This window comes from Cygnus olor, chromosome 2 (assembly GCF_009769625.2).
Source record: "Cygnus olor isolate bCygOlo1 chromosome 2, bCygOlo1.pri.v2, whole genome shotgun sequence".
Lineage (NCBI taxonomy): Eukaryota > Metazoa > Chordata > Aves > Anseriformes > Anatidae > Cygnus > Cygnus olor.
The window spans coordinates 40,093,355-40,120,224 of record NC_049170.1 but is presented as its reverse complement, the minus strand read 5'-3'; the positions used below and the strand labels follow the sequence as shown (position 1 = coordinate 40,120,224).

General features: G+C 36.2%; 1 protein-coding gene and 1 long non-coding RNA gene across 2 annotated transcripts in view; both read left to right on the top strand.

The window, feature by feature from the left end:
• ZNF385D (zinc finger protein 385D) overlaps positions 1–26,870 on the top strand; it is a 438,227-nt gene that overhangs the window by 33,965 nt on the left and 377,392 nt on the right. The window lies entirely within an intron of this gene.
• Positions 18,685–25,757, top strand: LOC121065238. Its single transcript, XR_005816953.1, has 3 exons — positions 18,685–18,826; positions 20,229–20,318; positions 25,684–25,757. It is a non-coding gene; the product is annotated as an uncharacterized LOC121065238 (long non-coding RNA).

Below are 26,870 nucleotides of genomic sequence, written 5' to 3'. Positions count from 1 at the left end.
ACCCAAAAAATGTAGTGTTCAAAATTAAAAAAGAAAAGAGAAAAAGGAAAAAAAAAACGTTAAAAAGCAAAAACTCTGTAAAGTTCAAATTGCTGTCAGGAGGCTTTCTAATTGTCTTCTCTTTTCTTACTGAAATGTTCTTACAGTAGCTTAAAATAACATAAACCAATGCTCTTGAAATACTTTAAAATGTGTAATAGTAATTGTTTTCACTCTACTTTTTTTTTTTTTTTGAGTTCAGCAAAAACCTGCTTGCTTTTTATATCACAGTTGCATACCAAGACTTTGCTCTTATAAGCCTGTTCTGGTCTCTGTTTCCTCCTGGAGTTGAGGTACATGCACAGCTGTGAAATAACTTTGAGGTGTATTTATCTAAAATCTTCTCTAAGGAGTAGCCTCCTGAAGTGCAAGACTTGTTTTCCTGAGAGTCCCAGTGGGATACCAGTCAACCAGTGTTCCTTGTGCATCCTTCATCTCAACACGGTGCAGGCTATATAATACACTGAAGTCTATTCAACAGCAAAATCAAAAAAAAAAAAAAAAAAAAAAGACCAAGTTTTCAATGGGAACCACATTTGGGCTACTTTACAAAGCAGGAGCAGCTGGTTTAAGGATGCAGAAGTTCACAGTTTTAACAGGACATCTGGGAGGCATTTCATCAAAGCCAGGCCAAATACATTAAATGTTTGGGGAAGTATCAGTAAGTGCATAACCTGCTGTGGACCCTCTTAGAGAGTGCAACATGTTCTCTGCTCTGTGGCACTAAGTGTTTTATGAGTGCAGATATGGAAATTCCATTTGACTGTTGTGTAATAGAAGAAGATAGTGGAGAAATCTTGCGTTTGCTTCTCCCCATGAGCTTTTTTATGCCTTCAGTCAAATTGAATTGCAGTATCTCACCAACTGTTCCAGTTTGCTTCAGAATTCCTATGTGCAGCACTCCCACAGCACTTTGCTTTAGGAATAAACTTCGCAGATTTCAGAAAGCAAAATGCAAAAGTTGTTACCATATATACCATATTTCCAGTATGTATGTGGAAATAACTGTATTTTAAGAGTTTCATATTTGTATCACTATATGATTAGTGTATTTTCTATGATAAATACATGAATGGCAAGCGTGCATTTTTATTCACCACCAGTGGATGATGTGCTATTTTTTCTGTCCTAGCAGTAAGGACTTCTGTATTTTGGTACTGAAAATTGCAGAATCTATCCTTGAGTCACTGCACAGGCTGTATAGCTACAGAGTTTGATGCTGCACATGTAACATATTTAAAAATTGGTAGATACCATTTGGATGGCCCTGTATTTATTTTTTATTTTTCCCCAACAGGCTTTCAAACATCTGTTTTTTTTTTTTTTGTTTGTTTGTTTTCAAAAGGAAAAAGTAAAAAAAAAAAAAAAAAAAGTAAAAATTTGGTACCTAGAGAAATACCCAAACACCTAAAGACTATGTAGAAGTTTTCTATTCTGATAATTTTTCAGTGATTTTGACTAAAATTTTTCATATTTCTTACATATAAAATTTTGTATTAAGTCCTCAAGACTATTACTTAGTCCTCAAGAGTACTATTTACAAGTCAACAGATCTGTGTTCAATTGTTAATGCTATTGTCAAAGTTGAATACAAATGCAGTTATCTTTGTTACGGTGTTAGGTGAAAAATTCCTAGTGAATCCTCTGTTTTTGTCATCTAAAAGAGAAAGGCTTCAACTGCCCCAAGTTCAGAGTCTACTCAAGATATATTTTATAAAGATTCTCACAGTAATACTTTGAGCCATACAGAAACAAACATACAAATATGCATATGCCAATATTCCAGAAAATTGATCAGTGTTCACATGTTGATGTGTTAAGGCTTTCCTAGCATAAAGGGGAAAGAAAGAAGAGAGAGCAGTTGGAGAAGAAAATAGTGCAATGGTGCAGGTTTCAATCCTGATGATAACTACAGGACAAGTTTGAGGAGCAATGTTTGTTTTCTTGGATAGTTCAGCTAATTAAGTGGGATCTGAACGGATTCCTTTGTATGTCTTTGGCAGGAGAGATACAGCAGTTGGGCAATGGCTAATATGTTTTATCCAGTAGCTGATGCAGGGGATGGTAAAAACGGTTAAAATACATTGGCTCGATGTAGACAAAGAAAAATTTAGTTTTTTAATTCTAATCTGAGTATGAATTTATACCATGATACCATTTGTACCAAATTAACTATCATTTTATTTGAAAAAAATCATATGACAAACAAGGAACGATTACAGTATTCTTACTTGGAAGCACTCAAAAAAATTAAAAAGCAAAATCCTTTGTTTATAGTTTTTATAACACTAATAGAATAAAAATACTGTAGGAAAAAAAAAAGATTTAAAAGTAGGCAGATACTGGCTTGTCAAATTTAAATGAAAACAACAACAAAAACTAAACCACAGAATTAAGCTTACACAATCTAGACCTGCATTGGGATCACTCTGAGTAGAATGTATTTTAAATTTGTTACTGATGAATCTAACTTGTAAAACAGCTTGAAGTAATTCCCATGACTGTGACGACTCTTTAATTATGAGGGCACAGCTAATCAGCTGAAAGCTGTCCTCTTGCTGAGTTCTGCCAAGAATTTGTCTTGACTTGAGCAAATACTTTTTTTTTTTCCCTTTTCTTTTGAAAATATTTTTAAGTCACCGAAAACCTTTTGAACCATCTTCTTTAGTCTATGGAACAAACTCAGAGCTGGTAAGACAAGTGAGTTGATGATGCCAAGATCAGCAAGGCAGTTGGCAGCTGTTGGAATAGAATTTTGCAGTACTAGATCATCTTATGGAATAAGATACTAGCTGGCTGGAGGAGTGGTGAGGAAGCAGTCTATTGAGCACAAATATATCAGGCCTGCTTTGTTAAACACAGCATACATGTTTGAAGATTTGTTGTATAATTACCTTGATTAGATGAGAAAAAAAGTGCCTGGAACTAATCAAAGAGCTCCAGTTCATTGGTTTCAATAATCATTATTTTTCCCCTTGTGAAATGCAGGTGCTTAGTTTGAGTGTGAGAATGGTGGTGCTTATCTTCTTACAAGCTTTGATTAATATCTAATTCTTTGCATCATGGAAGGAGCTAATCAGATATTCAATTTGCTAATCAGCTTCTCAATTTGATTAGTAATATACTAATCACTTAAGAAAAGTGACATATATTTAAGATTTTTCAGTTGAAGCCGCAACCTATTTGAGGGTGGGGAGGTAGGAGGATCTGCTTACTACTAGCAGTTTGATGCAGCATGAAGTCTGAGGGAGCTGCAGCCTCTCCAAGGGTACCAGAGGGGAGAAAATGTTCAGAAGCAGATGTTACAGGCTGCTGTTGAACTTGTATCCCTGGTCTCCGATGAACTCCTTTACCCAGTCAAAGTGAGAAGGCAACATCCCTACTGCTCATCTGATTACTTCTGTTCTCACTCTCAGTATTTCAGTGAGATTTCCCTTTTGTAGGGGTGTGAAGTCTTGTCAGTGGTGGCATAGGGCTTTTTCTTTGCATTGTTGATTGTCTTTGCTACTTGGAGCCAAGGGGACTTTTCCCTTTATGCTCGCAAAGAATAGTTTGCTGGCTGTCTTATGTTTCATCTTTCTGTTGATTTTGAAATGCTTTCTCCTAAAGAAGTCGTCAAAACATGCTTCCTTTTTTTTCTTCCTTTCTTTTTTTTTTTTTCTCTTTTCCCCATCCTCTCTTTTAGTCTTTTTGCCTGGCGATAACTGGGCAGTGCTTTGCTACCTCTTTCATTGTACATAAGTTTCAGTTATGCTTGTTCATTTGCTGAATGAAGCTCAAGGCCTGGTCTCTATTAAAATGGATGGCAAGAGGAGATGTGCTTCAGTGCTTTTATACGTATTAAAAGTTAGAGAGGTTCTAGTGCTTATATGCAGCTTTATTCATTAGCAATGCTTGCTGTATGTCACAAATCTGTAGGGATATCTCTGCTAGGCTTCTGTTTAAATACAGGCAGGGAAGAAAGCTATGCTGTCTACATACTTTCTATTGATAATGTTCTGTGCATTAATGAAATGAAAGTCAGATGAGCCATCTACTGAGGACATAAGGGACCAAACTGCGCCTTTGTCACAGACCTTGGTAAATTAGATAATAGAATAAACCTAATTACATTAATTGTTTTTGGCTTAACTTAAAAAAACCAACAAAACAAAAAACAAACAAAACCAAAAAAAAAAGCACACTATAAAATAGTATTTTGATTATTGTTTGATCAATATTTAATTTCCACTTAAACAATTTAGTGACTTCAGCTCTTACATGGCTCCATCTCTTTATTTGTCCATTGCCTGGTGATGTTTTCAGTGGTGACTGGCTGAATGCTGGTCCAAATAGGAATAGGGAATTTGTAGTTGGAGGCTGGAGGCTTAATCAGGATGGCAATGTGTTTCCTTTGTTTACCTTTACATAATGATTAGGGGAATGGATGTATTCCCATCTGCTTCAAGTACATTCAATAGCAGGAGTAGCAAAAATGTGCATTTGATGAAAACCCCAAAAATGCTGACTGTGTACTTATCAAAACTGTAAAAAGCCTGGTAGCTGAATGCTAAATATTGTGACTTCTTTTTGTGTGTACTTTCTTCTACCAGCCAGTATGATTTTGGCCTGGGGATGTCAGTGAAAAAAAAACAAAACAAACAAACAAACCTTTGAAATGGAGGAACTTAAATTCTGAAGTAGTGGTAGTTAGGCCCTTGCCTCTGCCTAAAGTAGTTTGTGACATATACTCCTGTTCACAGGGTTTTTCTAGGGAAAGGGCATGCAGAATACAAGGATGCATTGTAATATTTTATTAGCTTTGAATGGCTTTCTCTTTTTTTTTTTTTTTTTTTTTTTCCATTTTTTTGATATTATATCACCCTAGATAGAAGAGTGACCTTACTTTGAACTGAGTTTCACAATGTCTGGGAGTGTGTGTATTTCATTGTCTAGTTGAAAGTCGAGTGATCTTTCTAAGCTGAATAGGACGAAGAAACTTCGTGACTTTCCAGAAGGAACCTGTTCTTTTTCTGCTCAGTAACTGATGAAGCTTTTTGCTGAGGTCATATTTGGATTCATGCACTTTGATCGTTTTTTGTCTCAATGCCCATAAAGGGTTACATTCTTACTTTAGAGCAAAGTTTGGCTGTTTTAGTTTTATGGCAGAATTAAGGCAAAGAGGATCAGCCTGAGTAAAGGTAAACACAGGGAAAATGGGGAGGGAGACTGTGGCTAAACCAAAGCTGCATCAAGGACTGTCCAAGAAGTGTTTTGCTTGTGGAAGTATACTGGCAGGCACTGAAAGCAAACCGCCCTTTGCTATGTATCTACAAGAGGATATTCCTCAGGGAGTATTTGTTTGGCTTCATGAATATTTGGATTGCAATGTGTTTTGAATGAATTGTTAAAATATTTCCATCTTAAATACTGCCTTTAAGAGAGATGGAAAAAGGAGGATATCATCAGTAAGACAGGGAAGTGTATGTCTTTATAGATGCTCAATTAGCCTTGGAAACTACTAATTTAGAGCCAGATTGTGGTGCTAATACTCACAGATGGAATAGGATACTGTGGAAAGATTCTGCCAAAAAGGCTGAGGCTGCAGGCCCTCTCTCCTTGGAAGGAAACACACAACAAGAATATCCCCAGCATGATTCGGTAGTGCCCGCAGTGTGGCAAGTTTTGTACATTTTAACTTCAGTGTCACTAACCATGAAAAGCAAACAATCCTGTGGTTCAGTCCTCATATTTCTTCAGCCTCTTCTGTCTGTTAGTGAAAGTGTGTAGGGTGCTGACACTTCTGGTATCAGTCCAAAGAGCGTAACACCTGGGATTCAGACTTCTCTGGTCTCTTGTTACTCTTTCATTAGCATTTGTGAAAAAAAGAGAATTAAAGAAAAACAAAACAACATAACCCCAAACGCCAGATCTGGGCATGTGTCATGTGGCTCTTTGGCAAGCACTCAAAAGAGCATTCTGCTTCCTCATGTTCTTTTCGCAGTAAATATCCTTGGTTGTCCACTGGTACTCAAATGGTATACAATAATGAATTTTCCCATAGAAAGGGGGATGTCATTATCAGACCCCTGAGTAAGGGGATTACTTTCAATAGTCTAGATAACCTGTAGCATATTAGTATTAAGCAACATATTAATTATTTTGTCATGCCCAAAGAAATGTGAGACTTTCACCAGGTTATAAATAAATTCTTCCAAAGAAAAAGGTCCAGCTATAAACTTCAGGCAGAGACTGTGGCATTCAAAATGATGCTGACATCAGCCACCACTGAATGGTGGTTCTTGCCACCACTGAAAGAGCAAATAGTTACCATTAAATGCCAATGCAGCAAGATAGTCTGGAGCTAAATAAAACTTTATTTATTTATTTATTTATTTTTGGTAATTATTTATCACAATCCGAAACTACAAAATAAATTTACATTTGAATTTTGTCTTGTATAATGCCTTTCTTAGAGGGTATATGGGGACACAGGAAGGAAAATGACTGCAAGAAGATGGTCTGTTTGCATTGTTCAAACTGTTAGCAGTATCAGAAGACTTTAAATAAAAATGAAATATAAATAAGTTACAGGTTCTAAACATTAAGGACTCCTGCATGCAGTATTTAACAATATTCCAGCAGAGATATTACCCTTTTATGTGAAAAAGAATATATGAATATGAAAATATTTCCCTCAGTCCTTAGATTTTTTTTTTTGATTCACTGTATACCTTCAATTGTTTGAACATATGTAAAAGAACTTGGCCAGAAATACAGTGGACAAAACTAGTTTTGGTGTAACTTCATCAATTTCAGTTTGAATGTCTGTGATTAAACAAAACTGTTGCTGGTGATGATTTCCTCTCCTTCTCTTTCACTCAGTAAATTAAGGAAAAAAAAGTCTATCAGTTACAAATCTTTGTGGATCGACCTTACAGTTTTAAAATGCAGCCTTGGTTGTGTTGATGCGAAGGTAAGATACTCTGGAGGCTCATAGGCGGTGATGTGAGCTGCATCGTTCGTGCTGAACTATGTGGTTGGAAATGGTGTCTTCTGGATGAGTGGGACACCACTGGGAGGGTTCCAGAGTGCTGTCAGGCACCTGCCCCTGGTTGGTCACCCTCCTTCCTTGTGTGGTCTGTTGGTGGGCTGATGACAGTGTTCCAGCCTCTTTATGGCCAAACGGCAACGTGATGGAGAGCTGAATGCAGTACAGCTCCAGCAAATCCTGAAAATGATCGTACTGGTGAGCAAAGAGTAATATCTGTAGAACCTGGAGAAGCTGTTCGGGTTAAATCTCACGTCAGGTTTGCTACATATCTTAAAACACGGGGGTGGAACACACAGTGTTTCTTTCATAGAATTTTATCTTTAATCAAATTCCCTCAGTGGAAATGGCTCTTTTTGGTTTAGTATATTGCTTTTTTTTTTTTTTTTTTTTTTTTTTTTTTTTTTTTACTTTATTCTTACAACTCTGTAGTTTGGTTCCTCCAAGCCAGCACTGTGTTGTGACACCTATCGGTCATATCAGAGTTACGATGCTTCTTCTGTCCCAGCATCACAATCCTATGTTGTCAAACCTTTGATCCCACAGTATATATTAAACAGACTAGAACAAGGTTGCTTTCTTCAGGCATCCTTCTCTGACATGGACTTTTTTACAGTCTGATAAGCAACTCTCCAACCTGATGTGTTTTTTCCTTACAGTATTTTGTGCTTTTGCTTATAGTGATTTTTTATTTGTGTTTGGCTTTCAGGCAAATAAGAAAAAAGCAGCATTAAAACAAACATAGCAGGGTTTGTTTAAACAGATGGATTGAGAGAGAAGGGAAGAACAGTCCTCTGGGTTAGCTGGAGCTGTAGTTCCTAGTCCTCTGCTAAATTCATGACTCCCAAATCAGCTTATGGCCTTGTTTGTCTGACCTAAGAATACCCTGCTGTCATTCGTTGGTACTGGAGAGTCTGCACAAGAAGGCAAAGTGGGAATACGTAATGCCTTGACCGGTACTGAGAGATGTTGAAACCACTGTGGGTGCTTACAGCCCTTCCTCAGCACATGCTGGGCTGCCTTCACATGCATCCACTGCCTTTCCCATCTGCTATTGCAAGGGCCAGCTGTGAAGCAGCTTCAGGTGACTTTTGCTCTCTGTTGGCATGCTGCTGAGGTATACACCTACTGTTTCAGCAGCAGGATTTGCCTCTCTGGTGCAAACTGCTGATATCCAGGTGCAGGGCAGTGCTCTCATCTCAGCAGGCTCAAGGGAGAGCGGTTGTCCCTTTCCAGCTCTTTCGCTCAGCAGCAAGTGGAGAAGGGTTTCTCATTCCCACTGGCTTTCAGTGTCTCCACAGAGAGCTGAGAGAACTCATTAGAATGACTGTAGATAAATGGGGGGCTCATTATGTTTTTGTGGAGAAGAAAAAAAGTGAAAAGCCTGAGACCGTTCATCAGCAGAGAATGAGATATATGGAAAAATCTGCTGAAAATGCCCATTTCTTTCTGATACTTCAGATTTTAGTGGTTACTGGTGTTCACAGACTGGGGTAGAAGAAGCAGGATGCACTGAGCTCAGATAGGTCCTCTTAGACTAATAGGTAGGTAGCTGGGGCGTCTATTGATTTGTAAAGTGCATCTTGACAGAGCTACTTGAAACTCCAGGAGTTTATTACACAGCCCAGTTTAAAGCTGCAGGGATTTGTGCCTGAAGCAGCTGCCTGTGATAATTTTGCTCCAAATCAAGTCCCTTCTGTTTAAACAGAAATTAGATTGATAGTGGCTTTTCTGAGAGAAATGACAGTGGTTTTTATGGCAGTGCTCTGTAGGCTACTCAGTATTCATTCAGAGTGCATGCTCTAGGTCCTACCACCTCTGTCCTCATCTGCAGTCAGGCTGCCTGTTGTGGCTGAGCAGATGGTTCTTGAATTTGAAGCAAGGTCTACGTGAATGTTTTGTATGCTGCTTAGTTCTGGTGTAAATGAAGCTTTCTAAGAGACCTTTTTTATTCTTGGGTGCCTTAATATGCAGCATTGGCTGCTCTGTTCTCCTTTGGAAGAGGTGTTGAGAATGCTTTTATTTACAACCTACTGTAAAACAGATGGGGACAAGAATGACAGCCATTACAAAGACTTCCCTTGATAACTGTAATTTTTATTGGCAATGCTTAAAATTTACATGTGAAATTATGTTTTAGTGATTTTGGTGGTTAAAACTTTTAAAGTTAAGTTTCATTCTGAGGAGTTTTATATTTGGGGGAACAGCTTTTATTGTGCATTTTCTAATTTTTAACAAAGTGAAGAGCAGCATTAAAATATTCTGTTTACAGTGACAAATGAGTGCAAATGAGGTTCTAAAGGTTGCCAAGCTGAATGTTTTGTTTTTAAATATTAATTTGGAGTGGCTCATTGTGTGTATGAGGGAGATGGTAGATTCAGCCACAAATTGAATGTAGCCCTGAACTGTGAATCAATTTAATTAGAATATTAACATTTGCTAATAAAATAGTTATCATTGTATTCAGCTGCACTGAGGCTTGAGATGGTCCATTAGCAAGCAGGCAGACCTCAGAAAGCTCTTGGGGATTTCTGAAAGGAGATGACATTTTACTGTAACACAGAGGAAAGTGAAAGCACAGCACAGTTCAGGCACCTGTATCATTGTGGTAATTAAGGAATTCTTTTAATTGGCTAGCCTGGGATTGACTTGCCTTTTCAAGAGGGTCCTAGCTGGGGAGTAAGGGAGTTTGATCATCCTCAGACTGTGGCCCTCAGCATAGATGAAAAGACGGAGCTGTTCTCCACTTCATGGCAGCCACATAGGGAAACACTGGGAGAACCTGAAGTTTGACTGACTGCTGAAGCAATGATGACACACAATAATACTTGCTGGTGTGAGGCAAGGGAATTATTTTTTCTGTTAAAAACACTAGACAACTTATTTTTCCCACCGAATAAAGATGAGAAACAATTCACTCAGTTTTTGTCCTCTGTAGTGAGGCTGCTTGCTGTCACTGACTTGGAAATGTGGACTTACTGATTCTGTGCTAAAAACCAGGAAGATTTGAAAATGTCTGCTCTTTATCTAAATTATGCTAAATTATACATTGATAAAGGTTTCCTTGCATGGAATACGTTGAATTTATTGCTTTATACATTTTGATTGATTCTTGAATCATAATCATTTAATATCCTGAATCGGTGTTGTAGTTATTTATTTATTTATTTTTTCTCCCTGAGTGACATGTTACTGGGTTACCATCTAAGGAATACTTCTAAACTACATTAGGGAGAGGCGTGGTTTTTCTAATCAGTTCTATGCCTTCTAGCATGCTATAATGACTTCATAATTAAAGCAAATACATTGCATCAGATTTCAACATGTAACAAATAATGCTATAACATTAAGGTTAACTTTGACCAAAAGTGTTAAATCCCTCTAAGGAAGTAGAACAAAGAGCTAAATTACAGAGATCTTGAGTGAGTTGTGGTAACTTGAAAAACTGAACTTTGGAAATAGACCTGAGTGGCAGACAACTCTGGGTTTTATGTTACTCTGCTATAAGCCAAGGGCCCACCAAAAAAACAGTTGGCTTCTGCATAGTGGACTTCTTCCAAGCTTTTCCTTTGAAAAAAAAATTAACCAAAGCCTTTGGGTTAGCTTTTTGCACTTAGGCTGAAATGGAGACTAGCTGGATGTAAGGGCTCAGAAGTCAATACCTGCCACTAGAGGTATAGAAAGATGATATCACTTATGACAGGCTGTACTTAATCTGTTAGGCTGCTCAGTGAAAATTAAGCTCACTTGTATTGATGCTCCTTGTTTTTTGCTGAAAATATAGGTTTTTATTCATCACCTCTTGATTTTGTACTTTAGAGTTGTGAGCTTTTGCTACTTGTGAGCTTTCTCTGTTTCTGCACTGTCATTTTTTTGAAGCCTAGTGCTAAAACATAAGGCAATAAAATTATTTCTTAGTCTAACTTTTTCTTTAACTCCTCTCCACCCCTCAGTCCCCAGATCTACATAAAGTTTCAGCTACTGGAGTTTTAAGAGTGCAACCAAAACCAGGTCAAGTCTGCATTTTAACGTGCATCAAATATCTCATCCCTCTGCAGAAGAAAGTTATGAATCCTTCAAACTTAAGTCTAGAGCTTAGTTTCAGGTGCAGGGCTTCTTCAGCCTGTGTCAGTGTGGGTGGTTTTCCCTTCCATCCGAGATAAGGGCATGGAAATCCTGTAACAGAGCTGTCTAGTTATGTCCACACAGTGGGGTTTGAATGGCTCTTCTCCATGGCTGGGCACTGCTGCATCCCCTCTGGTCTGGGCTTTGGCATCATGTATTGACGTGAAGAGAGGCAGAGGGAGCTGATTGCCTGCTGGAGGCTTGCTTCAAGCTGCTCCTGACTTCCATGGCCATTTACCTAGCATCTCTTGCATCTACTGTCAGCTTGCAGTGCTGTCCAGCAGGTCTTTGTTTCAAGAGATAAATTTAAGAGATCTGTTGAAAACCGGAGACTGAAAATGAGAGGTGACAGACAGTGTCTTCCATAGTCCCCTCTGCTCATTACTTGGGAGAAGGGAGGGTGTTGCTCAGATAACTTATCTCCTCTTGTCTGCTCAAGGGATGCCTAAAATGGAAAGTTTGCAAATGTTCTTGAGCTATGTCTTGAACCATGATTATTGTGGTAAACATTTACTCTTTAAATATTTCATCTGTTTCCCGCTACAACACCAGCTCTGGGCAGTTGAGATTTCAGTCATTTTTAGATACATTTCATCAAAATGCCTTTGGGATGCCTCCTGAGATTTACTGGCAATTTCATTAAATAAGTCTGCTGTTAGTTATCCCCAAATTTCATTTTGATTAACTTTATGGAATGGCCTTTGCCTTTTTTGATATTTGAGATGGAAAATCTCCACTGGTATTTGTAATTCTTCATTATTATTATTTTTAAGTTTGTAGTTGAGTTTATTGTATAGACCTACAGTTGTTTCTGTGCTATGTGAGTACATATGTGCCTGGAACATCTATCAACATTTTCCTTTTTACCTCCATCATTCCCAATTTTGTGCTGGAAAATCTCTGAGAGTTTTATCAAACATCTAGAACACTGCTGTTGGTTCATATGGTAAAACTGATGGAGTTGTTCTTAAAGTGCAGGTATGCATTTGCATAACCAGCTCCCTGGAAGGTGTCTAATTTTCATGAGTAGTACCTTATACAACTTTGCTTTTAATTCTGATTTTGGGGCTTTTAGACAAACAATTTAAATCTCAGATTGACAGTTCTTAATTGTGAAAGCTAAGGAAATATAAATGTGCCTGATAACAAACCTGAAATTTTTGAATTCCATGTTCTCAGTAAATCCAAAAATTAATGAGCAGTTTTGGTGAAAGTGACAAGCTATTTCTAATTAAATTACAAAATAAGTCTGCGAGCTTCAGGTAAGCTGATTATGCGGGCTATTTTAGTGGCTGTTTGACAGTGGGACCACACTTTTCATTTTTTTTTTTTTCCCTGCCAAAAGGTTTCACTTAATGTAGCTTCAAGGGTCTTTGTCTTTCAAAAATAAAAAGAAGTGAGGTAAGTCTTCTTTTTTTTTTTTTTTTTTTTTTAAAAAAAAGGGATTCTAGAAAGAAAAAAAAAATACAAAAATGAGGTGGTGATTATTAAAATATTGTAAATACTGGCAGAGTGTATCGTGAAAGGAAACTGAAGAAAGGAAGGTATGTTGCAGAGAGACGGTGACTTTTTTTTGCCCCAGTGCTAGACAGAATACTTGTGCATCATAATAAGATGGGAAATGCATATGGGGGAAGTAAGGAACAAAAACAAACTGCAGATTATTGTTGTATTATTGAAAGCACCTGGGTACAGTAAGATCTGATTCTGAGAAAATTCAGAGAAACTGAGAACCATATCATAATCAGAGTGAATGTGATGTGAAGAGTAGTGGGCTGCATCTAGTTTAGTAAAATGAGGGGAGGGAGGGAAACTCTCTTTTGTTGTTCTTTTTGCATAAATGCATTTGGGACAATCTGACAATCTCAGTGCTTATAGAGTGTTATACAAAAGAATTGAGGGGAAAACAACAAAAATGATATTTTGTGGAATGATTTTTTTTAATAAAGTATATATTTACATATTTTGACTATAAACTACCTTCTGACCTTTGAGTCATTATGGACAATATAACTCCCAATACACTGAAGAAGACTAATATTAAACTTTACATCCCAGGAAAATGTGCTTAACCACATGAATACTCTTGTGAGTTTGTCGTGAAAATTTTCCATTTTGTTGTTATTATTTGTTATCTTATTGGAAAATTCAAAATATTTCTCTGTTATTTAAAAGTAAACTCTTGCAAAAGTCCATACAGGATTTTTTAGGTCTTCCAGAGGGGAAATATAATGGCTTTTCTTTTTTTTTTTTAACTCATGTCTTTACCATTTAGTTTCCTAACTATTCTGACCCCTGGATCTGTGGAATAGTAGTTCACAAGGACAGACCTTCTTCAAAGACTTGGCCTATGTACACAAACAGTGGGGCCATGTGAGAACAATTCCAGACCTTTCTTATCTTTCTGTATTTATGTGTATTTTATATGTAGGGTATAATTTTATCTGTAGGATGTAGGATATATCCTACATATATCACAGAATCGTCTAGGTTGGAAGAGACCTCCAAGATCACCTAGTCCAACCTCTGACCTAACACTGACAAGTCCTTCACTAAACCATCCTTCAGTCCTTCGCTAAACCATATCCTATACTACACATAAAATACACATAAACTGTGTATATATCCTACATATACAACCTCTGAAATTATATATGTACTCAGTGGTTGTTATGTATATAAATTTAAGAAGTCTATACCTAGAAAACAAGGTAAACTTTTAATTATTTTGACAGAATATCAAGTAGTGGGGGAAATGTTTTTTGGAATGAATCTAATGGTTACCATCCAAGTGTTTTCATCTTGAGACATACATCTTGTTTGGTCAACAAGCAAAAATTTTTTCTCTTCTCTTAGCTATGACAATATGACCTGCTTTCCCCAGAACTGATCCTATTCAGTTTTTTTTTTTTTAATGTTATATACAGGGAAAATACTAAATATTAAATCAGATGTGAGGTGAGTCAGTACTTCTGTCTTTTTGTATTCATTAAATATAAATATTTTAATTCCATGAACAAAAGCTAGAGTTGAGAAAAATGCAAATAATGTAGAGAAGGAAGGATAGCAATGGTGAGAAAAACAGCCTATAGGCTAGAAATAAAATTAGATTTAGGAAACAGGTTTGACTGTCCATAACATTGAGCTGAACCTCTATGGGTAATAGGAGTCTCATTTGGAACTGGACATTTTGAGGTTCCTGAATGACTTGGTACCATACTGGTGTCCCTCACTTGTCTACCCTTTGTTTTGAAGTGCTGTCATGGTGTTTAATACCCTCGTCTGCTGTCACCCTTACTCCATTTTTCTATTCTTCACCTTTCTGCTGAAAGCTTCTCTCTGTACATTACTAATTTATCTATTGAGAATACAGGTACAGTAAGTTACAGTGCTATATGTTTAGTATTTCAATAGTATATTATCAATATATCACTATCACAAGTAGTGCAGGGAACTTCCTTCTTGATGGCTACACAACAGCATCCACTTCTGTGTTCTTACACTTGTACTGCCAAGATAGTACATGTTCAGGTAAAGTTATTAGGTTGTAAATTAGAGAGAGATTATATTGCAATACATTGTCCCTGTGTATTTAAACTGCACGTGTTTCTTTATTTCCTGCATATGCCACCATTACCTATTATTTTTTTGGGGAAAAATTCAGTAGCTGTTAAACACCTGTTAGACTTTTCAAGAAGGTATCTGGGTTATTCTTGTATTGTCTTTACAAAGTATCTCCTCTAAACTGTGCATTAGTGGGTTTTACTGCATTATTATGTGAAATTCAGCAAATAAAAAGAAATTCTACGTCTTGTTTGCAAGACATTGAATCATAAAATTAATCTTGTTGCATCATAAAATTAATCAAGATAATTCATATGAATTAGAAAAAGGAATATTTAATGTGTGTTACTACACAAGATGGTGACAAAGAGTCAGCTGTCAAATTTTTAGTATCTTCCTCCAGAACCATGAAGGTACATTCTTCTGATGTTCTTTACAGCTTCAGTAGTAGTATCTCATCCTTTTGGAGGTGAATGCTCGATGTTGTTTTCAAACTTCCTCCCCCCACCCCTCTCACCTCCATCCCCAAGCCGAAGCAGCATCAGAAATTAGTAAGAAAGAGCTAGAACACAACAGAATATCATCATGACATGAATGATTCCCCTGTGTGACTGCTTGTTCAGGATTCAAACCAATTTTGGTCTCCATCTCTCTACTACATAGTAGACATGGAGTAGGTTTGAAAAAGGGCAGCATGTATTATCAAGGGTGTGCAATGATGACTTCCCTGCAAAGAAGAATTAAATTAGTTACAATTCTCTACCCCTTCCCCCTGTGTATTCTAGGTACTTTGTTTCGAAACTCTTCCATACCTCCAATCAGCTGTTTTTGTTGTAGACTTTCTAGATGGACTTGCATTGTTTCTCATATCTTCTGGTCTACCAGCATAACAGTAGATAAAACATATTGATTAAAATAACTTTTATTTTAAAATACTACTTCATTTGTGAAGCGTTTGTGTATATATGTATTTAAGATGTCTAAAAATATGTCCATCCCAGCCAGTAACAATTCAGTGCAGTTGAATTTAAAGTAGTATACCAGGATAGGAAGCCAGTTTGCCATATTATGCCCTCGTAGCAGTGGAAAAAAATCCTGCTACTCATGTGAAGAAATAAGTTTGGGGTTTTATGGCTTTTGTGTTTTAAAGATGTATGGTTTAATTTTATATTTTTAGTGTCAAAACCATACATTTGATGATAAATAAGAAATACATTTCATAGAATGTTGTTATTGGGAACACAGGTGGTTCCATCTCTTCCATTTCTACAACCCCTGCTTTTAAGTAATACTTGGTGGAAGAGTGTAATTGTTTCTTTCTTTCCTTTTTTTTTTTTTCTTCTCTCTCCCCTGCCATGCTCTGCCCATGCAATTATATTGGTGCTCGGATTAAGAAAGCCTCGTTCTTTAGTTTTCCCCCACAAGTCATACAAGCATGTTGGAAGGAAAGCCTGAAGATCTCATGGATGCTTTCCTAAGGGAGATGCTTAGAAATCCATTCTGACTGCTGCAAATGTGGAGGTATGAGCAACACAGTGCCTGAGGCTGTTGACACTGGCCTCTTTGCAGAGAACCAGAGCAAGGACTATTTATCAGGCAGGCAGCCCAGCAGATTGTGCAAAAGACACAGTCACCCAGACACATTCTAACAATAATAAAAAGACATAAAGGCATTGAGGACTTTGCCTGAGAAGCATTAACATCCTGTATGATTTATTGAAACAGTTTATCTAAGTAATCATTTATTTTCTTTTTTTAAAGAACAGTATTTCCTTTCATTTTAAAGAAGAAAATTTTTCAATGACTCCTGCTTTTGCTTTTTGGTTATTTATAGATTTCCACTGAGTGTTTTGAGCTATACACAGAGAAATCATCTTTGCTACAAAGAGAACCAACCAATTCCTTCCCAAAAGACTTGTGATTGGTACAAAGCAAAAAATGTTTTCATGTATAGTGCACATCTGTGATATTGTGCAACTTAAATCTCTCCTGCTGCTTGACATTTACTTACCCAGAGTGTCTCTCAGAGAATGGTTTGTCATTGTGTTGACATTTTTTATAAACGCGAGCGTGTTAAATGCAAAGAACTACATTAATGTGACATTATTGCTGAAATTTACACACATAAAAGTCACGAAATTCAGAATAATGATTCCCACAACTATCATAACTTGCCCCCTTTCTTATGTGAGGTGTGCTATTTTCAGTTACCCTGTGTAAGTGGTTGTCTTATTAGACATTGAATGTTGTTTTCTCTGGACCACAGACCACTGCCTGTCTCATATACAGCTTTGAATTTTGCAAAGATTATAATTGTGTTATAATTTCCCCAGCAGTAGTTAAATGTAACGTCAGTGAAATAAATATGGTGAGGGACTAACACCCTTCAGTCAGAAATCCTTCTCCTTCCTCAAAGATTGTTTTAACCAGAATGGAAAAATTGTCAGGGACTTAAATTTTACAGGAATTCTGGCTCAGGGAGGACCAGTCATCAGACCTTCAATGCAAATCAAGCAGAATGAAGCCTTTTTTTTTTTTTTTTTTTTTTTTTTTTCCAGGGCATATTTTCTTTTGACATGTTCACCTTGTGTATAATTATAAAATATCCATTACAGGTATTCTGCAGCTCCACCGAGGGAGTAGTGTTTTTTCATGTTGGTGTAGTGGTATTATTTTCCTAGGTGAGAATAAAGAAGAGAACGCACACAAATGCCTTATAGTTAATTTAATTAAATCTAAATCAGTAGTTATACCTGATTATCTGTGTTGGCAGGAACATATGAATCTTTTCCTTGGAAAATCTACGTTGAAAATATGTTCAGCCAGTATTACTGCAAAAAAAACATGGAAATACAGTTTGAGTCTATTCTTGGCTTTCCTGAGAGAATACTGCAGTTCAAGAAGATGGGTATCTGCAAATCCAAAACTTTTCTCAGAATAACGTAAATTATAACATAAATTCTTTGGACATGCAATATAATGAACACCAGGTGAGGGACTGCAGGAACCACAGCTTCTTTTGTTTATGTTTAATTGTAATCTGTGTTTTCACTTAGTCGGCTAAAGCAGAAACAAATACATTAAATGCAAGAAAGATGGTGTGTTTGCATGCTCAGAGGTTTTGTTTGTTTTATTTCATAAGTAAACATCCTGTTAATAGGCAAAGGACACACTGTGGCTTCAGAGCACAAATGTCCTTCTAAGGACAGACCATGTATACAAAAAGTCTTTTAGTGCTATTATTAACAAGTCTTGGAGCCAGCACCAGAAGGACGCATTGCCAGGCAGTTGGTAAGGGTCCACAGATGAATTGTTGTTACAAGGGATACTCATAAACCTGGCATGAATTGTTTAGTTTAGTGCTGTATCCTGCAGTATTTAGGTTGGTCTTCCCCTTCAAGATGGTATCTCCACAGGCTTCTTTGCAGGCCAGCTGGCAAGGAAATACTTTTATTTCTTACTTGAAACTAGGTATTTTTCATTATTCTGTTTGCTGCATTTTTGGAACTTATATGTATAGACACTGTAGGTTAATGTGTGTGCAGCTGAAGTCAAAGTTTGTTCAATTGACCTCTGTTTTATAAGTCCACTTGATATTCAGTCTGGTTGTGACTTAGCCAAAACTGATATAAAGCTTTTTGTTTCACAGCGTACGTTTGGAGTTACCAATGTACAGAAGTTTTTAAAAGTAATCCAGTATATGGTGACTGCTGTAATGCATTTCACATGCATCGAAACCAAACAAAAATGAGCTTTATCAAACATCCTCCAAGTAAATTCATTCTTGAGCTAAGACACTTTATCCTAAGGGTAATTTCTTTTAATAATTTACAGAAGTGACTCATTTGAAAGTTCTTTCACCTTAATGACTTCAGCTGGTGGCACAAAGCTCCATTGTCATCAGCATTCTGTGCATAAAGCTGATGTGTGCTGAGGAGCTGCCAGGTACATTAACTCTTGTCAACTTAAGGGAGATTTGTTATAAGTGAAGCTGACTCCTTCGTAAGAAGTTCAGGCTGAGCCTTGACACTTAATCTAAATACTGAAGCTGAGGAGATTTTACTGGAGGTAATTTTGAGTGATTATTAGTTGATTAAAGTCATTCTCTGTGTCAGTTTCAATCATGAATTGGCCTTATATGTGTCAGAGTCAGAGTTTATCATTCTGATTGATACTGGTGTGCAACTGAATGTTTTCCATGTAAATTAGAATAGTTTGGTAATCTCCTCTTACAAGCTCTAACAAAATCCCTGAGAAGAGCTCTGCAAACATGTCCATCTAATGCAGTAGCATGAAGCAGCTAAAAGTTAAATATGTTTTCTACCTTCTGTTTTTATAAGCTAGACTGTCAAGTCTAGTGTGTGCTATGTGCTACACAAGCTCATCTAAATATAAATAGGCATTCTCTGATAGTGAAATTTTAAGAGTGTCAAAAATGTAATATGACTGAGTTGGATATTCATGTATTGTCTGTAAATGGAGCTGATTATAGCAAATACTAAGTTGTTATAAATTTGCAGTACTGAAATGAGAAATATGTTTCATTTTTAAAGCTATAATCACAGCTCTAATGAGCTCCTGTGCCATGCTGGAAGTACATTGTCCTTAAATTTGTAGGAGAAGACAGGTCTGATGGTGGCTTTCTGCTTGCTTTGTCTATTCTTGCTGTAAGCTCTTCTACTAGATCATCTCTATGGTTTGACCTGAAAGGTCAGGGTTCAACCTTTTGCTAAATTTGAGTCTCTTAACTGTTTTTTTCTGAAAAGCTAATATATTTTCTTGGGATCAAAATAGGTATTTTGCAATTTTAATACAAAAACAGAAAAGATGTTACTAGTTTGAGTGTAGAAAAGTGCATGTAGTTCAGCAGTAAATAAAAATGAGGTTTTGGTCCTCAGCATACTTTCATAAAACTAAGAATATTATGATGAAGTAACTGCTTTAAATGAAAGAAGAATCTCATTTGCCAATCATTTATGAAAATGGTTTTTAACTTTGAGGACTTAGCTAGAAATTACAATTCCTATTTTATGCTGTTACTCTCCTATTTTGTGAGCAGTTACTGTTGATTCATAATCCGAAAAAGTGATGGTGTAGTAATTTCTATCTGCATTAACTTTGTCAGCACAGTTATCTGCCAGTTCTTGTATGGATCTGTTGAGAAATTCATATAGTCTGGTGTGGCTTCGTTTACGTAATTTGGATCACTTGCAAACTTGCCTGCTTTTAATGTTGAAATGCTGGTAAGCTGAAGGGCATCGCTGGAAAGCACCATGCAGTTACATACCGAAGAAAACTATGATTCACTTCATTCTGACACTGTATTTGTTTTGTCGTAACTTCTTGTCAATTTATTTTGAAAATTATTGAATATAACACTTTTTTTTTTGTGTGTGTGTGTGTAAAGTTTCTTGCTTATTTTGGAAGTTACTGATGATTGATCAGTAGCTTCTGAACCTCTTCATACCAGGAATCCCCACGTGAAGGAGGAGAAAGGTTGGTTTGCAGGACCAACTGTCTGGCATGTTGACTTGGGCTCCTGTGTGCTTCCCATCCCAAGGTGCAAAGATGATAATTTCTGGAAAACCATAGTTGGCTACTGCCTCTTCTGGGAATTTCCTGTTTTCCTGTTTGTGTGCAAGTTCTGATGTGCAGCTTGTAGAAACAGGAAAGGTATCCATCCATGCTATGAAGTCCGTGCTATGCACGGTTTTCTTGTTTTAAGCTTTCTCTAAAGTCCTGTTTGCCACTGTTTCTCAAGGCTTCTGTAAATTCCAGGTAACCGTTTTCATAACTCCAGACATAAAATGTTAAGATTCTACTTATTTTATAAGAATGGAAAATAAAATTATTCAGTTCTTCCACTGTACCACTGTGCTTGCAGAGTAATGCATAGTTCTGTATTTCTGTATTATATTAAAGATCACACTGATTCTGTCTTTTACTGTTATTTGGTACAATTCCCGTCCCCCCCCCCCCAACTCCCCCGCTCTTCTCTGTACATTTTGCCATTTGTAATGCCTTTAGCTCTTACAAATCATTTATCCTGATGTTTCCATGGGAGTGAGTGGCAGGTAGGTTATTCAGGTTTTTACACTAGAATCATCTAAGTATTGGATATTCAGTAAAATTTGCTTTTCTGTTTCCATATTTTACATTTTGTTTGTTTACACATGAATGATCTTCCCCAATTTTGATAGAGGGGGAAGGGAAGGCTTCTCTGCTGAAAGTTTCAAAAGTAACACTCTTGTTTCTAGATTTAAAGCTCTTTATGAGCTACTATTGAGAAGCAATACATAGGAATTTGACAGTGGAGGAAGGAAGATTCTAAGGAAGGTATAGAGACTTTAATCTGACACATATTTGACAGAATTTGGTACATTGCTGAAGAACTGACAAACCAGATTCATGGCACTACACATGGTTCTCTGTAGTTCTGTGTTTCCTCCAGCTTGTATTTTAGAGCTGAATACTATACTAATTAAAATTTTTAATAACTATATCTTTTTCAGTGAATATTGGGGAAAATTGAGATTTCAGGGTGCATAGATTTCTAGATATACACACAATGAATCTCTGAAGATTAGTTTCCTTTAAAGGAGAGTTAAATATTCAGTCCTCTCATGTAGCAATACTATCTACACTAGAATTTTTTTCTTCTTCTCTATGTAATGGACAATACATAGCTTAGACAAAGGAAGAAACTGTAAGGCACAAGGACATGTTTACAGGTTAAAATGCATAATATAATGCATGTATATAACATAAAATAATGTAAACTTTTTTTTTCATGTATACCCACTTATTTTCCTCTCTTTCACGTCCTATCCTTTGCACAATCTCTGCAATAAGAGAAGGCAGTGCTGTGGAGTTATACTGTTTCTTCTGTTGTTTGTATGTTTGTTTTATGAGTGGTGTTTATATATGAAAAAATGCTATATATTCTTTTGAAAGTGTTGGCTGCCTTTATTGGAAAAATTTGATGGAGAAAAATGAGGTTCTTTTGAAGGACCTGTACTTTATATCTGTGCTGGTTCCACGGTATGCCAGCTTTGGGGTCATGTACCACTGAAGAATGATATTATCATTCTAAATTTTTGAAATTATGATTATTTGAAATAGGATTAGGAAGAGGAAGAGAAGGGCCAAATTAGAAATCACATCAATTTCTGTAGCTAGGTTCTTAAAATAAGACAATGAGTTCACATTGTATACGGGAGTAATATTTATCTCTTTCTACTCTTCTATTCTGGTGATGTTGATTTCGCCTCAGAGCAGTAATTTGTGGCTGTTCCATGACCACACTTGGCAGTTTGTTGTTGAGAAGAGAACTCGATAAAACATTCTGCTTGGCCATAAAGGGCATTTTAAAATTGGATTGAAAATTCAACCAAATTGAATGTTATTGCGTTGGTTAGACAGGTAGTGGAGCTGCTTTAATAAATTGTCTCTCTCTTATTTTCTGCTTCCCTTATCTCCCTGATGTGTTTTGGGATAAACAGTTTGTTCACTCAGTATGGCAGTAGGCTACTTTGAGATGTACATTACCAACGTGTATCACACAAGTTGTGTGTAAGTGAAGGGGGATAAAATGCTTTTAGGAAGGATGCACTTTCAAATACAGATATATATTTTTGTAATTAATAAATGGAAAAGGAAATTATTTTTATTTCCTATTTTAGCATTCTCTTTGGCAGTGTAAGCTTACTTTTGGGTATGCTTTATTTCTGAGTTTGCAGATTTTTTTTTTTCCAGAAAAAAATGTATTGGGAAGATACTCAATCCAGAGGAACCATTAGAAAACGCAGGTGTTCAATAATTTATCCTAGAATTAAATTTTAATGATTTTTCACCAAGGTTTGAAATGATGTGATGTGATTCAGTTTTTATTTACTAGACCTAAATTTAGATCTTCCCATTGTTTGCATACTAAAAGTATGGGTAGCTTATCCCAAAATTCTGTTTTGGTGTTCTCAACACAAGGTAATCCTTCCAGTGGTTCTCCTGTACATAGTCTGAGAATCTTTGCATATAGAGTATTGGTATTTTGTGGGGTAGAAATTTTGAGCTCTTGGCCAAGAAAAGGGAAAAAAGATTCATAGTCTGCCTTACATACAGTATTCTTGCAAGCTGTTGCAACCAGCTTGCCGTGCTCCTCCCCCACCCTCCCCAAACCCTGAAGAGAAGTGCAGAAATAATTAGAGTAAGTCTTGAAAAATTGTGTCCGATTCTTGGACATATTCATTGTTAGAATTTAATTGGTTTGGTTTTGTGTGAACATAATACTAGAGCAGTGTACCATGAATGTATTAATGGACAAATCTCTTGCAGAGTGTCAATGACTTTTGTCTACCAAATTGACAGGATTTGCTTAATAATTTTTCTTGAAAAGGGGAAGGGGGGAGCAACCAAAATCCAAATACATAGATTTCTTGTCTGTTTTTGCATAATACTTTTACTCATGGATCTCAGGGAATTCATAAATAATTTGTCCTTTTCAAAACTTATTCCAACTGAAGATATACAAAATGGGTTGATAACTTGTCTTTAATATAAATCTCTGAGGATAAAGTAACGGTTGCTTCCGGGCTCTTTTGTAATTCTGATTATTGAGATGTTATCCAAAACCAATTGTTTGCTTCTTTCCCTAATGCTAGAGGGGTGTGACCGATGTTGGCTCTTTTAATGCTGTATTCAGTGCTTTATATAAAATAAAGATACTTGGAACAGTTTTTGATGCTTATCTCCTGTAAGAGATCCTTTAAGTCAACTGTTCAGACTGAATATGTTGTTCAGTAAGTTGAGATGAATATTCTATGCAGAAATAGCAAATAACATACTAGTGAACATTTGCAGTGTCCTTATCTTGCAGGTACTTTATTATTATTATTATTTTGCCTCTAAGTTATCATGGGAAATTTTAGAAATATATTGCATATAACAATTCTTTTGTAATCAACGAAGAAACAAGATATAGGCACTTCTGTATTGGTCTGTTTTGTTGTACTTGTGAATGAAAGTAGCAGATCCAAACAATGGACTTGGGCACTTTGGCTGGCTCTAGTATTCAGCAAATGACTAATGATGCTAATAGTGACTACTGATGTCTAATCAAAGCATGACAGAAAGAAACCTAAAGTAGGATTAGCATTATTTTTGAAAATGGATAGAAATATCAAGAAGTTGGGTGTTTTGAAGAATTGGGAGATATGGGAAGAACAGTTGTGTGTATTTGGATAAAAAGCATTATACTTCTGGACCTATATTCGTGCAATCCGTAAGAGTTAGTTTGTGTAGAGATCTTATTAAGAATAAAATTACTGTTTCTTCTTCTTTTCCTCAAGCTGGCTTTGTACATTTTTGAGGAAATGATGGTCAGACACCGGATACTTTAGTGTATGAACACCAATGGGAAAGTAAAAAGCAGATTTTTAAAATGTAAATAGACATTTAAATTAAGCATTATGTTAAGAATTGTGAAAGCTTCTATTCAACTATAAAGTTGTTACCTAGTAACAGAGTTAACTAACTTTTTCCCAGTCGCTATCCAAGCAAAGCCAGGAAACTGTTCAAAACATGAAGTTAGCTTGGTGTTAGCTTGGTGATAGCCAGTTGGGTGGTTGTGTTGGAGAGCTCGTTTTCTTCTATTCCATTTATTCAACTACTTCTGTTCGTGATTTGTGCTCAAACTTTTTTTTTTTTTAAGTGTCCCTTTAGGAGTTGGGAAAAGAAAGGGATAGATATGTTTGAAGATCAATCTTACCAGATCTTGAAGGTCATAGAACTGATTACCTTTAGCCATCAAATCTATTTTTACTTAATGCTAAGTAAGCCTGTTTTGTTTGTCTATTGCATTTAAAGTTATTGAGTAAAGGTAATTATTTTCTATATTTTGCCATTAAATTTGCTTTCCATAGAAATGGTGGGTGACAGCAGTCATATTATTATTCTTCTAATGAGAAAATGGCAATATTCAGCATTTTGTAATATAATACTTTCAAACCGAGAATCTAACTGGGTATAGAATATTATATTATTTCTGAGGAAAAAGGATAGATATATTGCATGCTCATAACAAAAATGAAATTCTAGATTTAATATAATAGCTTTATTTAGCTGCAAGCCAATGTTTTGGTCAATACAAACCAATCAATATTCACTTTTATTTAAGAAAACAAATATAAAGTGCAAATGTAAAATAAGGCTAAATTAAATATTTTCAGTGAACACTTTTGTTTGAGTAATCTGATGAGGATTAATACTTCAGGCATTTTAATTTAAACTGATCTAGCTGCTCAGAGAAACATTTTGACAGGAATTGCACTCCACGGTTTTTTGTCATTCACATTGAAAAAGATCTGTCTGCCTTAAACTTACTCAACTTTCCACTGAAAATGTCATTGCGAGTGGATTCTTTTTAATGGCCAGGATACTTAGAATGACTGTATCTGTCTGTAAAATAAGCACTTTTTGTATTCCATAAGTCTTCTGCAAAGTAATGTGATTTATTAAAATGTACCAGTGTCTAAAAGCAGGTTTGAAAGTACATTTTACTCCAGCTCCAAAATAGCTTACTTCTTAGTTTTTGAATTAGTCCTTTCTCTGTGCAGACCCTTCATAAAAAGAGTGGGAGCAGAAACACATTCATTTGAAACACCATACGCATTTCAGTTACATTGATTTGAGTCCTGATAATCATATTAGTATACACTTGCAAAATGGTCTGCAACTCACATAATCACGGGAAGCCTGAGTTCAAAAGGGCTTCTCCCCTTCCACCCATTTATACACATTGATTAGGTCCCCTTGAGCTTTCTCTTCTTGGTTTACTTTGTGCTCCCCTATTTATTCACCTGTTTCCACTTACCTTACTCTCACATTTCTCTTCTATTTATTTTATTTATTTATTTATTTATTTTCCTCAGCTTTGCAGTGCCTTGCTGTGGAAATAAGGTTTTTCTTCTTTTAAGATATCTGCCCCTCTTCTGAGGTATGCTTGATATACCAATCATAAACTCGATTGATCACTATACTTTGTAGCTCTGTCTCAGGTTATTTTGCTAGATTGTCGGTTAACCAACTGACTAGTACTTTCTTTTCTTGTTTCAGTTGTTTTTTTTTTTTAGTGTGTGTGTGTTGGAACAGCATTTTTTGACAATATTATCAAGAATTTATGGAAAAATGTGCAAACTTTCTGCATTATTACAGTTATGCATAAAAAAGCCTAGATTAAAGTACAGAAAAATGCTTGATATCACAAATTATAACATTGGTACATATTTTGATACCTTATAGTGTAATGTGAAGATCTCAAGGGATATTTGACAAAATTTCTTATGGGATGTATCATATAAATCTAAATTTGGAATTGACAGGTAACAAGAAAATCAGATTTTGTTAAGCATAGATCAATGAATAGTGATGACGTGGGTAAAGATGCCGAAATTGTTCTAACAAGAATAAAATTTGAAGGAGCTGTCTAGCTGTCAGAGTTTGAGCTTTAATCCTTTAAGTCATTTTGGGAACACTGTGTTTCTGTTGTATTTATATGAATGATGCCGAATGAGCCGTATGATGGGCTCCCTTTAAATTACCAGATCAATGGTAGCTCTGTCCATTTCCCATAGAGAATGATCTAATGGACCTCAAAGTGAGCTAAAAAGATTGAAGCAAAAAGTATGATCAATGTGCAAGAGAGATAGTTCTTACCAATTATTTTTGAGATGATCAAAAGCAATTCAGGTTTGTACTACCTCTTCATCAGAAGCCTATTCTTCCAGACTTAGTACTGTTCCATACAGGAAGCAAAAGCAGTAACAAAGTGAGCTTTTTTTCTTACATGCAAAGGTTGCGTATCTGCCTCCATTACCAGGAGTAGTTTCAAGGTGTCATCTTTCAAAATATGGACAAATGTTGGAGAGTAAGAGGGTAAAAAGAAAGGGTGTGGTATGTCAGTCATTAAAAAAGGAATAACAAAAAGCTGATGGGTATGAACTCTGTAGTACCCTAGAATTGTTATTCTTGCTTCTGCTTTGGATTCATTGGAGCTTCATTGGGAGAGACTTTAACTTTCAACCACAGCACTCAAACATGATTAAATTCAAGCATATTC